The 14755-nt window shown below is 39.5% G+C and overlaps 1 long non-coding RNA gene across 1 annotated transcript; it reads left to right on the forward strand.

The window, feature by feature from the left end:
• The first annotated feature begins 12018 nt into the window (after positions 1–12018).
• Positions 12019–13418, forward strand: LOC147639852 (uncharacterized). The gene is made up of 4 exons (XR_015269568.1): positions 12019–12109; positions 12208–12303; positions 12531–12613; positions 12729–13418. It is a non-coding gene; the product is annotated as an uncharacterized LOC147639852 (long non-coding RNA).
• Positions 13419–14755: the final 1337 nt, after the last annotated feature.

The following is a 14755-nucleotide window of genomic DNA, read 5'->3' on the forward strand; positions in this document are numbered from 1 at the left end:
TAAGCATATTTTCTATTATCCTCTAAAAATCCTCTACAATTTGGAGAAATTGGAGCTTCTCTCTCTCTCCTCAACCTTCTTTGGAGCTTTCCTCAACATACTAACCAATTGATTGGTTGGGGGCCTCTCCTAAGACTAGAGAATCAAGCAAAACAAGAGGTAAAGTGTGACTTTATGGTCTTTTTTCTTAATCTTCTAAATGTTTTTCACTTCTCAACCCCTCTCAAGATTGAGAAGTATTCAATTGAATGATTCTTCAATGCAAATGAAGCTCTCTAATGAATTTTAGTGATTAATCACCAAAAGTTTACATTTATACTTAATTTAGGATGTTTTTTATGTATATCTCTCTCTCCCCCAAAGAATGGTCATTTCTATGACCAATTCTATATTCAAATGATGCTTCTCATGGAGCAATTCTTAATTCCAAAAGTAAACTCTATGCTAGTCAAATTAGAGGCCAAAGAAGTGGCTTTTTAATGCTTTTATGTTACTTAAATTGTGATAAACTTAGGGATTAAATCCATCAATTGGATATTGGTCCAAATGATAGTTATTCTATCATATTGTATTATTAAATCTTATGCTTTCCAAATTTATTGAAAATTATCAGTAATAGCAGCGAAGCTATGGTAAAGTTTTTGAAAATTAACACATAAATCATTTTTATGCATAATGTGAAAAGAGGACTTTTCCTACCATATTCTAGGATTAGTCATCCTATATTAAATGAATAATTCTCATCATATCCATGGAAAAATGATTTTTATGTTTATGCATAAATAGTTAATTAGAGAAAAAGAGAAATTTTTAGTACTTTCATTTTTATGATAAAAGAGGAATTCCCATGATAATGGGGTTCATGTATTCCAATGGAGAAAGAGAAAAATTGGAATACCAAAATAATGGATATTTTATTTACAATTAAAGAAGAATTTTAGATAAATTATTTTTATGCATGAAAAATTTAAATGATAAAAGAGAAATTTCCATCATAATTGGAATTCAATCATTTAAGTGAGAAAAATGGAATTCTTAGTATAATGAAATTAATGGATATTTTTATTTAATTTTTAAGAGAAAATTTAGTTAAATTTATTTTTATGCATAGGAAAAATTTAAATGATAAAAGAGGAATTCCCAACATATTTGGAATTCAATCGTTTAAATGGAAAAAGAGAATTCTTGGTATATTTGGAATATTGAATATTTTTAGAGAAATTTTAGATATATTTAATTTATGATAAAAGAGGAATTCCCATGATATTTGGATTGCACTCATTAAATGAGAAAAAAAGGGATTTCAAGCTTATTAAAAAAATAGATATTGGTATTTAGTTAAAAGAAGATTTTTTATGATATTTAAGAAAAGAAGGATTTGAATTAATTTTTAGTGTCAAAAGTTGAATTTCCACCATAATTCTACCTGGGGAATTAAGGTCGAGAAATTAAGTGGTAGAAAGAATATCTTTAGATATTTTATTTGGTTAAATCACTAAATGGGTATTTACCCAAAAATAGATGATTATCTGAAGGGAATCCTTGTTAGAACTGAACCGAATGAATTTGGTTACGCTACGAGAGGGGCGGACAATAAACCTACTTATCCATCTTTCGCTTTGAATCAAGCAAAAACTTTGTGACCAATTCCAGTTCCTAAATACAAAGAATAGACTACCGTTGAATTAAACTAGTTTTTCTTTAACCAAAATCACCAAGAATCTAGTTGGACAATCAATCAAATGATAGGTAGATTGCCCTAATGAGAGATCAAGGATCCTCATTATGAAATTGGGAATTATGAAAAAAGGGGTTTTGTGGAACGAATCTCAAACTGGGAATTCTACTTGCATAGAATCTCTGTTTTCATTTAAAGAACTGTTTTACACCAGAATGCTAGAGGAAGCATTTGGCATGTGTTTTACTAAGAGGAGGTTCGTTGCAATAGTAGCGGGGAGTCGTCGAGGCACACCGCTTACGGCAAAGCCTGCCGAGGTCTTGACCAACCTCGGTATAGTTAAAATGGTGCGCTTCCGGTATGATGGGCGAGGACCAACGAAGCGGTCCTTGAGTGAAGTGCTAGGACACCTAAGGAGGATCCTAGAGGGTTCTGACCAGGCGATGCATGGGCTCACGGTTTCTAGGACACCCATGCATGCGTCGAGAAAGATTTTGATGGACTAAAAGGAAAGATTTTTGTGAATCAAATTTTGATACTAGATCTCGTTGGTTAGCCAACTGGTCTTCAACGGAGGGTCCAGAGGACACATTTTGTAACACAATGGACTCAGAATTTTGGAGGATGATGATCGGCAATATTTTGATTTCTATTGAAGGATTGTTTTACAGACAACCGAATCTATTATAAATGGCAATTTCATATTGGGTGTGTATGTGGAATGCCTACTTTAATTTTTGCATGAAATGCTGGCTAGGGGGCGTGGGAACTCTTTTCCTCGGTACTCGGGTAAAACATAACCAAATCTTTATAAAGGAATCCCACCAATACAGTGGTTGGGTGGTTGGCTCACCCATGGGACGGTTGGGGTTAGGCTGGCTCACCGGTTGGGGTTAGGCTGGATTGAAGGATTCCTGTGAAATAATTAAGATGCGATTAGTTACATTAGTTAGATTAAGTCCTAAGAAGACCTTGTTCTGTGGGAGGGGATCAGCGGACTGTGCCTCGTTAAAGGAGGAAAAAAGCGATGATTCCATTTTCCAAGTGCAAGTCTCTTCTTGATCTGACCATGTGACTTTAGGTTTGGTCAGATCAGTTTAACTAGTTAAGACTTTGACTCGTTAGAGTAATTCCCCTGTTAGAAGATTTTCCCATGGTGGAATCGCCCGTGCCTTCCAGGCGAGGGGAGTTTTTTCAGGCTCGGTTTCGGAGGAGCTGTCGGGCTAGTCTCTCATCCGGACATCCGCGAGCGAGGCCCCGAGTGTGGATCCCCACCCCACGTAGGAGGCCAATGCTACTTCCGCCGCCAGCACCCCCGGAGGGGGGTCTCACAGCTGGTATCAGAGCTTTGTTGAAAGCTAATAAGGAGAAATGAATTCTTATAAGAAAATTATGATAAAAACTCACAAACAGCATTTACATATAGTATTTTCATTCCGTAAGCTTCATTAATAATAATTTTTAATCAAAGAAATTGTTTTTATAGATGGAAGTTCCACACTTATCTGGTGTTCGCGACCTCACCCAATCACAAGACATGACTACATCGTTCGCCTTCGAGCATCTCATCTCTTCCGCTACAACTCGAATGAGCCGAGCCAGACTCGTAGGCCATTTCGAGGATTTATATTTTCCTGACCCAGCGGAGAGATGGCAACATAAGCGGTTTGCAGGGCAATATGTCCACGCCTCTTGCTTGCGACCTGCATGCGATGCTGAGGCAGAATCTCTCATTGACCATGATTCTGATAAAGCTGAAAGTGATACATGGTGTTATTTTATATCACTCAACGCCTCGGAATTTCAGACCTTCATGCCAAATCTACAGACTCCTTAGTCACTTTATTCCTATAAGGAGAAGATAGTAGCTCCCTTGGCAGTAAGGGAATGTTTGTATCAGGGCATGGCTATATCCCAGTACCGTCGTCTTATGCGTCTCCCGAGGAGATTTTGACTTTTGGAGCCGAGCTGCTCTATGTACTTATTACAACTTTTATATAAATAAAGAAATATTTTGTGGAGAAAAATTCCCTGTTGTATAAGTGATTGTTTATAGACGAACTGATAAAGCAAAATCTGTTACCGGACGTATGTCATAGATCTCCAATAAGATCATTTATCTTGTTTAAGAAATTATTTTTTCAAACCTCTTAAGTCTTAGGATCTCGTGGACGATATCAAAATAAAATTTTAATAATATATCGTTTTTGGCAGAATCGTGAGGCGAGGAAACCGTGGCCATGAGCCAGACCCTCTCTCTGAAGAGGAAGAGCTTGACCCTGACATTCGTAAGGCTCTTCACAGAACTTAGCCAGGACCCTTCAAAGGAGAAGGGGAGAACCTAGGCGAGGCTGTGGAGAAATGGGTGGAAGCTATGGAAGAGTATTTTGATGTCACAGGCTACAATGAGCGGAGAAAAATGGCTCTTGCCAGGCTGAAAATTGTGGAAACAGCCAGGGTGGCATGGAGGAACCATTGTGACACCAACCATCTAGACAGGAATACTCAGTCCTAGAACGATCTTAAAGCCTATTTAAGGAAGAGGTTTTGTCCCCCTTGGTTTTTAGAAACCAAAATAAATGAATTCCTAGAGCTAAATCAGGGGAGCAAAACCATCGAAGAATATTACCAGGCATTTGCTCTTCTATTAAAGTATTCACCACCTCTAGACGAAGAGCAACTTATGGCCACGTTTCATTCGGGGAATGAACGAATCCTTAGACACACTGGTCAAGAATGCCAAGCCAGTATCCATGGCAGAAGCTGTCAAAACGGCAAAGGACTTCGCCAAAGCCTTCATCGTCGTGAAAGTCCCGCCAAAGCCAACTCCCTCATCCTTCAAGAGATTTCAAACACCGGGAAGTTCTTCCAACTTTCCGTCTCCAAACAGACCCCAAGGTCCCAACAACCAAAATCTGGAGATGGGAAGCTTCAAGAATGAAGGAAGACCTTTCCCTCAAAGTACTTTCTCAGGAACTCTCTCTCTCTCAAGAATATAAAGGGAAGAGCTTTGAAGCGAGAACAGGTGCTTCGGATGTCTGGGCACCAGCTCAAGGATTGCCCATCTCCTTCTGTGGGCCAAGGAAGCTAGGGTCCCAGAATTTAGAGATAGACTCCTTCGTACCAGTCTAGTTAGGGGTCCCCGTGCCAAAATCAAGGTAACCCCAGAAGAGTGCCAGCTCAGCCTGTAGCCTCCATGCAAAGCAGTCTCCGAACTCTCTCCCAGAATTGGAACAACCAAAGAGAGAGAGAGTTCCACCTCAGACTGCAGCAGCTAGAGCAGCCACTATAGCTGATGAAGTGGAAGAAGAAAAAGGACAGATCTATGCACCAAAAGAGCATTAGGGGAATAACCATCAATTCTTAGTCCTCTAGACTCCAGCAGAGTACCAAGGTAAGCAATTTAAGCTTTTGATTGATTCAAGCAGTATTAATTCTTTTATTTCCTCAGGATGTTTGCATAAATTAGTCCTAAATCAAAAATCAAGGAAACCTATGCAAGTGTTCGAGAGAGATGTTCAAGAGAGATATGGTACACCATCTCATGGAAAAGGTATGATAATAGGAGACTTTGCAAGTGTTTGGAGAGGGGTACCCCCTATACACTTTCAAAGCTCCATCACCATTAGACATTGTTCGAGAGAGATGTTCAAGAGAGATATGGTACACCATCTCACGTTTTCCATGCCAATTTCTCCAAAAGAGCCCAAAGGTAAAAAATATGAGCTTTTTGAATCATGTCATGCTTGAATGGCATATTATTGTGACCTAAATTTGTAAGCGTGTGGAGGGTATCCCTCCCCACACACTTGTAAAGTTTGATCACCATCATATGTTGTTCGCGTGAGTTATTGTGCTCCATCTCACGTTTTCTATGCAGGTCTTTCTAAGAGGGTCCAAACTCACAAAATATGGGCTTTCTAGACTTCGTAAATGTGGGGGATACTCCTCCCCACACACTAGCAAAGTTTTGTCACCTCAGATGTCGTTCTCGAGCAAGATATAGTGCTCCATCTTTTTTTTTATGCGGGTTTCTCCAAGAGGGCCCAAATGTCAAAAATATAGGTCTACTAAATCCCATCATGACTAACTGACCCTTGATGATGAAACTTTTCAAGTTTCTAAAGAGGGATACCTCCACACACTTGCAAAGTTTGGTATGTGGAGAGGGATACACCCCACACATGTGCATAGTGAGGTCACCATTAGATGTTTTTTTAACATGGCTAGATTGAGAAAACCCATATTTTATATGCTTGGGCTCTCTTGTAGAAACCCTATAGAAAACATGAGATGGAACAACATATCTCATCCAAAACATGTTCAATGGAGAGGGTAGTCCCAAAAAAAATTCAATCATCATCGAATATCGTTCGAGTATGGTGAGATCGAGAAAATCCATATTTTTTGTGTTTGGCTCTCTTGGAGAAACTCGAAGGTGAAAAACTTTTCAATATGTGGAGAGGGTAGTCCCAAAAAAAATTCAATCATCATCGAATATCGTTTGAGTATGGTGAGATCGAGAAAACCCATATTTTTTGTGTTTGGCTCTCTTGGAGAAACTCGAATGAGATGGAGCACCATATCTTGCCCGAATGACATCCAATGCTTCTCGAAATTTGTAAGCTTGGAGAGGGGTACTCCCCACACACATGCAAATTTTGGCTACCATCAAACATGGTTCATGCAAGATATGGTGCTCCATCTCACATTTTCTACACGGGTTTCTCCAAGAATTATGGGGTTTCTTGATCCCATTATGTTGTCCAACAACATTTGATGGTGACCAAACTTTGTACGTGTGTGGGGATACTCCTCTCCACACAATTGAAAAGTTTTTTCACCACCACCAAATGTCATTTGGGCGAGATATAATGTTTCATTTCACGTTTTCTATGCGAGTTTCTCCAACGAGGGCCCAAACATAGAAAATATAGGTTTTCTCGATCCCGTCATGCTCGAACGACATTCGTTGGTGATCAAGCTTTATAAGTGTGTGGGGGGGTACCCCTCTCCACACCACATTAAAAAAAAAATCACCAGCGAACATGATTCAATCGAGATATGGTGCTTTATCTCACGTATTCTAGGTGGGTTTATCCAAGAGGGCCGAAAGGCATAAAATATGGGTTTTCTTGATCCTATCATGCCTGAAAAACATTTTATGGCAATGAAACTTTGCATGTATGTTGGGGATATCCTTCTCCACACTTACAAAGTTTTGTCACCACATCACATGTTGTTTGGTTGAGATATGGTGCTCCATCTCATGTTTTCTGCATGGGTTTCTCCAAGAGGGCCTAAACACATAAAATATGGGAGTGTAGAGTGTGGAAATGATACTTTACAAGATTTCATACTTTTTCATTTATCGTTTGAATCGATAGCTTAAAAGCATGTAAATCATTCAAAAAATAATCAAAAAAATGAGTGAGGAGCTTAGGAAAGAAATGAGCTAACAAATCATAAAGGTTAGTGGAGGGAATGAAAAAAACCCTGGATATAGGAGCCACCATAGTCCTTTAATCTCTGGATTCAGCAATTAGCTCTGTTCAATAACACCTCAAATTTTATGAAGAAGGTAGTCAATTTTCCTATCTTTGGGCACAGCTCCAGTGAAGGAGTAAGAACAGGATTAGTAACCTCAAGGTTCAGTCCCACAAAACCATGGTCAAACCATGCCCAATGCCACAATGTTTCAAACTTTTGGTGTTGACCTGAAAGCTCGGTTTATTCCAAGCAAATCATGACCGATAAGCCACCTAACATCTGTAGTTAATGACTCGAGACATGTCTCTTTTATTGTACCACATTACACAATACACCTAATAGTAAGCTCACACAATGCACAAAATGGGAGTCCCCCTCTTCACAAGACTCCATTTCCACGTAATCCAGTTCTTTTCTATTTGGATGATGGACATGGAACATTGTGAAGGGTAAGGAGCTAGTGTCAGGGACTACCTTGTCACGAAGGGATCCACAAGGGAAGCCACAGAATGTGTCCTTAGCTGTAGTGAGCATGCAACCTTAAAGCCAAGCCAATAGAGGACATGTGCCATTGGAAAATACGCAAATCAAACCCAAAAGGAAGGGAAAGAGATCTGATACCCTGAAATAGAGCATTTCGTGCAATGACCTCCTTAAGTCCCCCCACCATGTGAATATGTAGAAGATATGCTTAGGATGGTGTTTGAAATGGGAAGGGGGATTGCCACTGTAAACATAATACCTAGAAGCTCACAGTTGGAAAAAAACAATCCAATCCACATCTCAAAGTTGAAGACCAAATTTCATGGAACAAGAGATCCCATTCAGTTCCAAGAAAGAAGGGAGCTAAAATTAGAGGAAGGTTTGGACCAAGGGATTCATGGTGTGATAGTAGCCCCCACTTCATCTTCAAACTCTCCAAAGCCCACCTCTTGGCGACCTATGCAAGAAGAAGGCCTTGTTCTCCTCATGGGGATGAGTCGAAACTACTGGACTAGCTCCAAGTGGCAGAAGGCCTGACATCTTACATGGTGGACATCATGGAGGTACCAAGAAACTCCACCAACCCTTCCTTTGATCACTATGAGGCTTTAGGGCTACGAGAACCCATCATCACAGGTTGCCAAAGAGGGCACAAAATGGTTAAATGTCCCTCCCCCACAAGACAGACAAACCCCCAACCACAAACCCGATCACTTCTCCATTGACCTAGCTGAGAGTACCACCACAGGTGTCTATGGAAGCACCAACTTTTCCCATGGGAAAGTGTCCTAGGTCTTGTATAGCAGGCTAGGGTCACATTGCCACTTGTCAAGAGTGCCATGCTAGTAGTTTTGAGTTGAAGTCACAAAATGACCACATCTAGGTTGATGGAGGTTAGGGTTACACCTACATAGTGCCATTTTTCTTAAAAAGTCTAGGCCCAAATGTTGAACATTATAAATTAGATCAATTAAAATGCATCAATCAGTGAGCAAGTTGAGCAAAAAACATTAAATTTTCTATGATGGATTGCACACATTACCGTTCTATTTTTCTAGACATTACCATTCTATATTTCATGACATAAACATCTACAAAAGGAGAAATAAATTATCACATAGTTTGAAGAATGTGAGGCACACATATTAAATAGCCACGTATGTATTTAAATAACTTCTAGTTATTAATTGAATACTTGTGAAATTTTTATTTTAAATAATCAAATATTATCTAATAATAACATACGGATTTAAATGAATATTAGATAATTTTTAACTATGGATTAATTACTTATGGAAGTTTTATTTTGTGAATATGCTATGCCGTAATTGTGTATTAGTACATGGTATTAGACCTTCAAGAAATTTTTTCTTTTCAAATGATTAATATATTAGAAATGGTTGCTAATATAATAATACCTCAGCCACTCACCACCATGCATTGAGAGAGAGAGAGAGAGAGAGAGAGAGAGAGAGAGAAACATTGATGGTCTAAAGGAGAAGAAGAGGCAAAAAGCAAATTATGAGGGATAAAAATTAGAGCGAGATGACAAATTGGAGGAGGTTCTAAAAATCCAAGATTCATTACAAAACGATTTAAACATTAGTAATATCCTTGGGATATAGACACTACAACGCATCGGAAGCACAACAACATTTTTGAAAGGAAAATAGCAGGGGTTTTCAACGATTAGAAGTATCTGCAACGTTTTTACGTTGCTGAGAGCAGTGCTTTGTGCGGTGAAATATCGCTGCTCATCAATAGCGAAATACCGTTGTCCACTAGCAGCATGTATATCAGAGAAAAAACGTTGCTATACTGTAAAAATATCCCACTTTGTTTGCCACTTCTTTTGACGTCGCGTAGTTTTATCTATACAATAAACTTGTACTGTGAGTTTTTTTGCAGATTTATACCTTATCTATCACTTCTACCTCTCCTACCCTATCCTCCTCAAGCTCAAGCTCAAGCAAGGTACTCTTTTCATTTATCTCCTATGCAAAAACAAGCTTTCCATGAAAGCTTTCTTGTGAGTATTTCCTTTCTCTTTCCTCCCTTTTAAGTTTTTCTTTTCTTCTTTTTCCCTTCTTATTGAAGCTTAACCATTACGAGTATTTTTCCTTCTTATTTTTCCATAATTAAGAGCTCTCCATTAATCTTTTCTATTATGCTTTTACATATTATAAGGTTTGTAAGTTTAGGGTTTTAAGATTAGGGATTGTTATTTTTTCCATGCTCTATAGATAGCCTTTAGAGAGCTATGCTTCTCTCAAGAGATGGCCATATGCATAAGCTTTATGCCGATAGCTTCCAATGCGTGCCGGTAGCTACCTATGCATGCCAATAGATATCGGCATAAGCTTTATGCCGATAGCTTCCAATGCATGCCGGTAGTAGCTACCTATGCATGCTAGTAGCATGCCAGTAGCTTCCAATGCATGTCGATAGCAACCTAGGCATGCCAGCTACCAATGCATGCCGATAGCAACCTAGGCATACCGGTAGCTTCCAATGCATGCTAAAAGCTTCCAAGGCATGCCGATAGCAACCTAGGCATGCCGGTAGCTTCCAATGCATATCGGTAGCAACCTAGGCATGTCGATAGCAACCTAGGAATGCCGGTAGCTTCCTATGCATGCCCTAGCTTCCAATGCATGCATGTAGCTTCCTAGGCATGCTGGTAGCTTCCTAGGCATGATGGTAGCTTCCTAGACTTGATGGTAGCAATCTATGCATACGGTAGCTACTTAGGCATGCTGGTAGCTACTTATGCATGCCGGTAGCTACCTAGATATGCTGGTAGCTTCCAATGCATGCCGATAGCTACCTATGCATGCTGGTAGCTCTTCCAATGCATGCTGGTAGCAACCTAGGCATGCCGATAGCCTTATGCATTTGCCATATGCATAAGAGTTTTAAGTATTTATATTTTTTCTTGGATAGATGGTAAATAACTTGCGGCACGATGTTACACATGAAGGAGAAGTCGATATCCCAACAATATTTGTAAGTATATATTAGCCTCAAATTGTATCTCACCTTAATTAAAGAAGGTTATCTTAAATAACAACTTTCTAAAATGTTTATTTAATGTTTGTATATCTATAGCTTAAAGCAGTGGACCGCTCCCTACGCAAGATGAATATGATTTTGCATTACAACGGGATTTGGAAGCTCTATTTGAAAGGGTACAAGACGAAGGATATATTGTTATTACTGGAGGACATGCTTGGCAAGCATGGCAAGTAAGTACATTTCTAAATTATAAACCTCTAACTGATTTTCACTTGTGTTAGTTTTATTGTGTTTTAGGATCATGTAACTAGAAATGATGGTACAAATGTCCAAGCAAGAAGCAATGGAAATGTGAGAAGCGAAGGGGATAGAGCTGCAAAGGAACAATAATAATCGCAATGCATGAGATGTAGCCCCCCTCAATCGAGCCCCTAGCTCCATAGATTTTTATTACGTTTTATCTTGTATATGAGTTTTTTGGAATCATACACTTATGTAATTCCGCCAAGTATTGTAATTGAATTTCGACATTCCTAAAACCATGAATTGCAATTGTCCTTTTTTTTTAATTTGTCAAGTTTTACATTACACTTGTCCATGACAATGAGTAGGACATGAAGTTGTGTTAGTTTAACTGTGTCTATATTAGAAAAAAAAGAGGAAGGAGAGACTGGGGAGTCATGTGCAAATTCTCGAGTTAGCCCTAGTTTTTTTTACTATACAGTATATTCGCTACTTATTAGTAGTGAAAATAGCAGTGATATTTTGTTGCCTAGCAGCGATATTAGGCTGCGAAGCAGCTACAATACTATTTTTGCTACTGTGAGCAGCGAACCCGTTGTAGCGAAAATAGCAGTAAAATGGGCCGGACATCTCTGCTCTGTATCCTTCTAGTTATAAAAGCATTGCTATTTTGCTAAACTCTCATTTTGTTGTAGTGAGAGAACTCATTCATCACATCATATTACTTATAGTTTCAAATAGGATTCAGGAAAAGATAGGTTTGCCTTAACCTAGAACTTCTTCATTTCTAAAAAGACCTTCTCAAATTGAGGGAATTAGAAGGAAAAACACCTCCTAAAAAATTTTCAAGTTTCAGTTATATTTAGATTTCAGTGTAAAGAAAAAACTTGTTCAAAATTACAATTTCCTCTTAAGGATTGATGAAAAGTTAACTTCCCAAAGAAAAAAAAAGGGGGAAAAATGATGCACCACCAAGAATTTTGTACTTAAAAGAAAAATAAATTAATTGGGAGGAGGTGTTCGTAAAGCCCCACAGCTTTCTCGTGCAGGAAGCGATAGCTTACCAACAACGAGGATTGGTTGACCTGTGGGCTGTGAGTCGTCTTGTCACCGTGTTGGTGCGAGACTTCGTCAAAAGAGACGGCGCCGTGCCGTGTGCGGTTCCGGCATCTCAACAAGTCAGGCCTTCGGTTTCTGGCCGTAGGACTCGACCACCATTCCTTCTTCCTACCAATATTACGTTGATTTCACCGTTGATCTCTCTTAATCCCGCATTACCATAATTTCTGTTGTTTCAGCTGATTACGTAATGAGACTAGCCTTCTCCCTAACGTTCGCCCTCCTTGCGCTCCTGCTCTCGCATGCAATGGCGCCTTCGACATTAGCAGCAGCAGGCAAGCTCAGTGGAATTGCTGTGTCTTCTTTTTGTCATAATTCGAATACTGCACTCCGTGTGTTATAATTATCGACGTTTATGATAATGTTTAATATAATTGCGCCAGCCTTAGCGTCCATCAATTCTTTCAATGTTAATAGTTATGCTTGGATAAAGTATCGTTTAGCGAAAGTATTAAGCACCTGCAGCAAATTCAATACTGGAGTTCTAATCGATGAAATGCAGCCGCCGGACCTGAACCCGAGAGCTTCAGAAGCAGAGCAGATGATGATCAACCAGCAGCTGTGAAAGCTCTGGAATTAGCAGATGTAAACATTTATTTTTCTCTCGATCATGAGTGTACTGTAGACACTGCATGGTGATTAATTAATTTCTTGCGTGCAAATTTATCTGATGTATTTCTGGTTCCCCACTTATTCTCAGGAGAAGCGGCAGGCCGTCGATGGCTTGACGAAGACGAAGCGCTTGGTAATATCAGACGAATCTGCTGGATCTGCTGGATCTTCTGGCCCCAACTGCTGTTGAGTGTTCCAGCCTCAGTCTAGGGAGTTTCAATTTAATACAAATTTTCGAAGGCTATTCTTACGACGAACTTAGGAGCCAACTTAGAAGTGACTCTTTTCCTAAAATCAACATTTGAATCCATGCCCATATAACTCAGGTGTTGGCTATATATGTACATACGTCTCTCTCTCTTCCTCTCCGTCGATTGGGTGTATAACTCTCTAAGTCGACGTTAAGTCTCTCTCTCTCTCTCTCTCTCTCTCTCTCTCTCTCTCTCTCAGAATGATAGAAATTGCACATACTTTAACTTCCACTTCCAATGTGGATTATTGGTGCTACCTAACTTTCTTCATTTCGATTGTGGATGTGCTCTCTAGCTTTTTTATTGTGGATGTACTCTATAGCTTTCCCTCACTAGCACAAGTGATTGTGGATGTGCTCTTTAGCTTTTTGATTGTGGATGTACTCTCTAGCTTTCCCTCACTAGCACAAGTGGTGGTGAGTGAGGATGCTACATTACATTAGCAACCAACAGCAAGTGGTGGTAAGTGAGGACGTTACATTACATTAGCAACCATTTTGATTGAGCATTTGACATGAAACTAAACTAGCAAAAGATTCTTCAAGGTCTAATGTATAAGTTTATGATGTGCAAAAGATTTTTTTCATAAGTATTTAACTCATAATTAGAAATTATCTAATCGTTTAGATGTATACATTATGATTTAATATTTGGTTAACAAGACTCTTATACATGCAATCACACTATTTTGGAATCAAGCCAGGTTAAGTGCTTCAAATGATATAAAATTTTGGGATTTAGCCAAACTTATGCCATGAGTAATGATTGTTAAAATGATTTTTGTGTATACATAAGCCTAAGAATAGCTTCACTACCTTTTTGAGCCCCCTTGATGCTCCATGGGCGGTCAGACATTGTACATAAGAGGCTTGTATATAAGAGGCTTGTATATAAGTTAGTTTCAATATTAAAAAAGGCACTTTCCCATTATCATAACTGAGTTTTATCTTGAGCTCTTGTTGTGTGTGTTTTCCCTCTCTCTCATGTGCATGCAATTAAATTGTGTTATGTGTTTTGCTTGATGTTGTTGCTTATTGCTTTCTCTCTCCCCTCTCACTTGTAGTTGGCTTGTTCTCCTTCTCTCCATATTGTGAGCACACTAGCTAGCATTTTGGAGTAGAGATAGAGCTCTTCCATAGCTCTCTCCTCATTTTCTCCTTGCCCACTCTTACAAAGTATCAATGGAATGACACCACATTAGTGATGCAAGTGAGGTGATCTAACTTTCCCATAAGAGGCAGTGGTCATTCTTGACGGCTAGAGGTAAGTTCCCACATTGACCCTTGCATTCTTCCCTTCTTCCCATCATGCAAGCCATTAGAGTGTTCCTAGTGGTGAACATTGAGGATCATGAGCCACAATGAAAACTTCATTCTTTCCTCTTCCCCCCAGCATCATGCAAGCCATTAGAGTGTTCCTAGTGGTGAACATTGAGGATAATGAGCCCCCCAGCATCATGTAAGCCATAAGATCAATGTTCCTTGGTGAACATTGAGGATCATGGGCCACAAGAGAATCCTGTTATCTAGTAGTAATTACCCACAAGGTCTCTAGGCATGATTCAAAACATAATGACCTAATTAACTGGTGTTTAAGTGCGACGGATCTGATGTCTAGACGACATTCCGGCTCAAGGCTCGATATTTGTACCGTTTGCGGGGCTGTCCGGCCTACGCGGCTATCCGAACGGTCTAACCTAGCATGCCCGGTGGGTCGGATTCCCAATCCGACGACTCGAACCATTAGTCTTTCAGTCTTCCTTGATGTTGGCAATCACTCGGAGATAGGGACCATGATAGATGCTCCTTAGCATCTTCCTTAGCCTGGGGGAGTTTTGATTGCATCATGCTGGTGAATCCTCCTC

The sequence above is a fragment of the Cibotium barometz genome, chromosome 3, assembly GCF_041138505.1.
Source record: "Cibotium barometz isolate CiBa-2024 chromosome 3, ASM4113850v1, whole genome shotgun sequence".
Classification (NCBI taxonomy): Eukaryota; Viridiplantae; Streptophyta; class Polypodiopsida; order Cyatheales; family Cibotiaceae; genus Cibotium; species Cibotium barometz.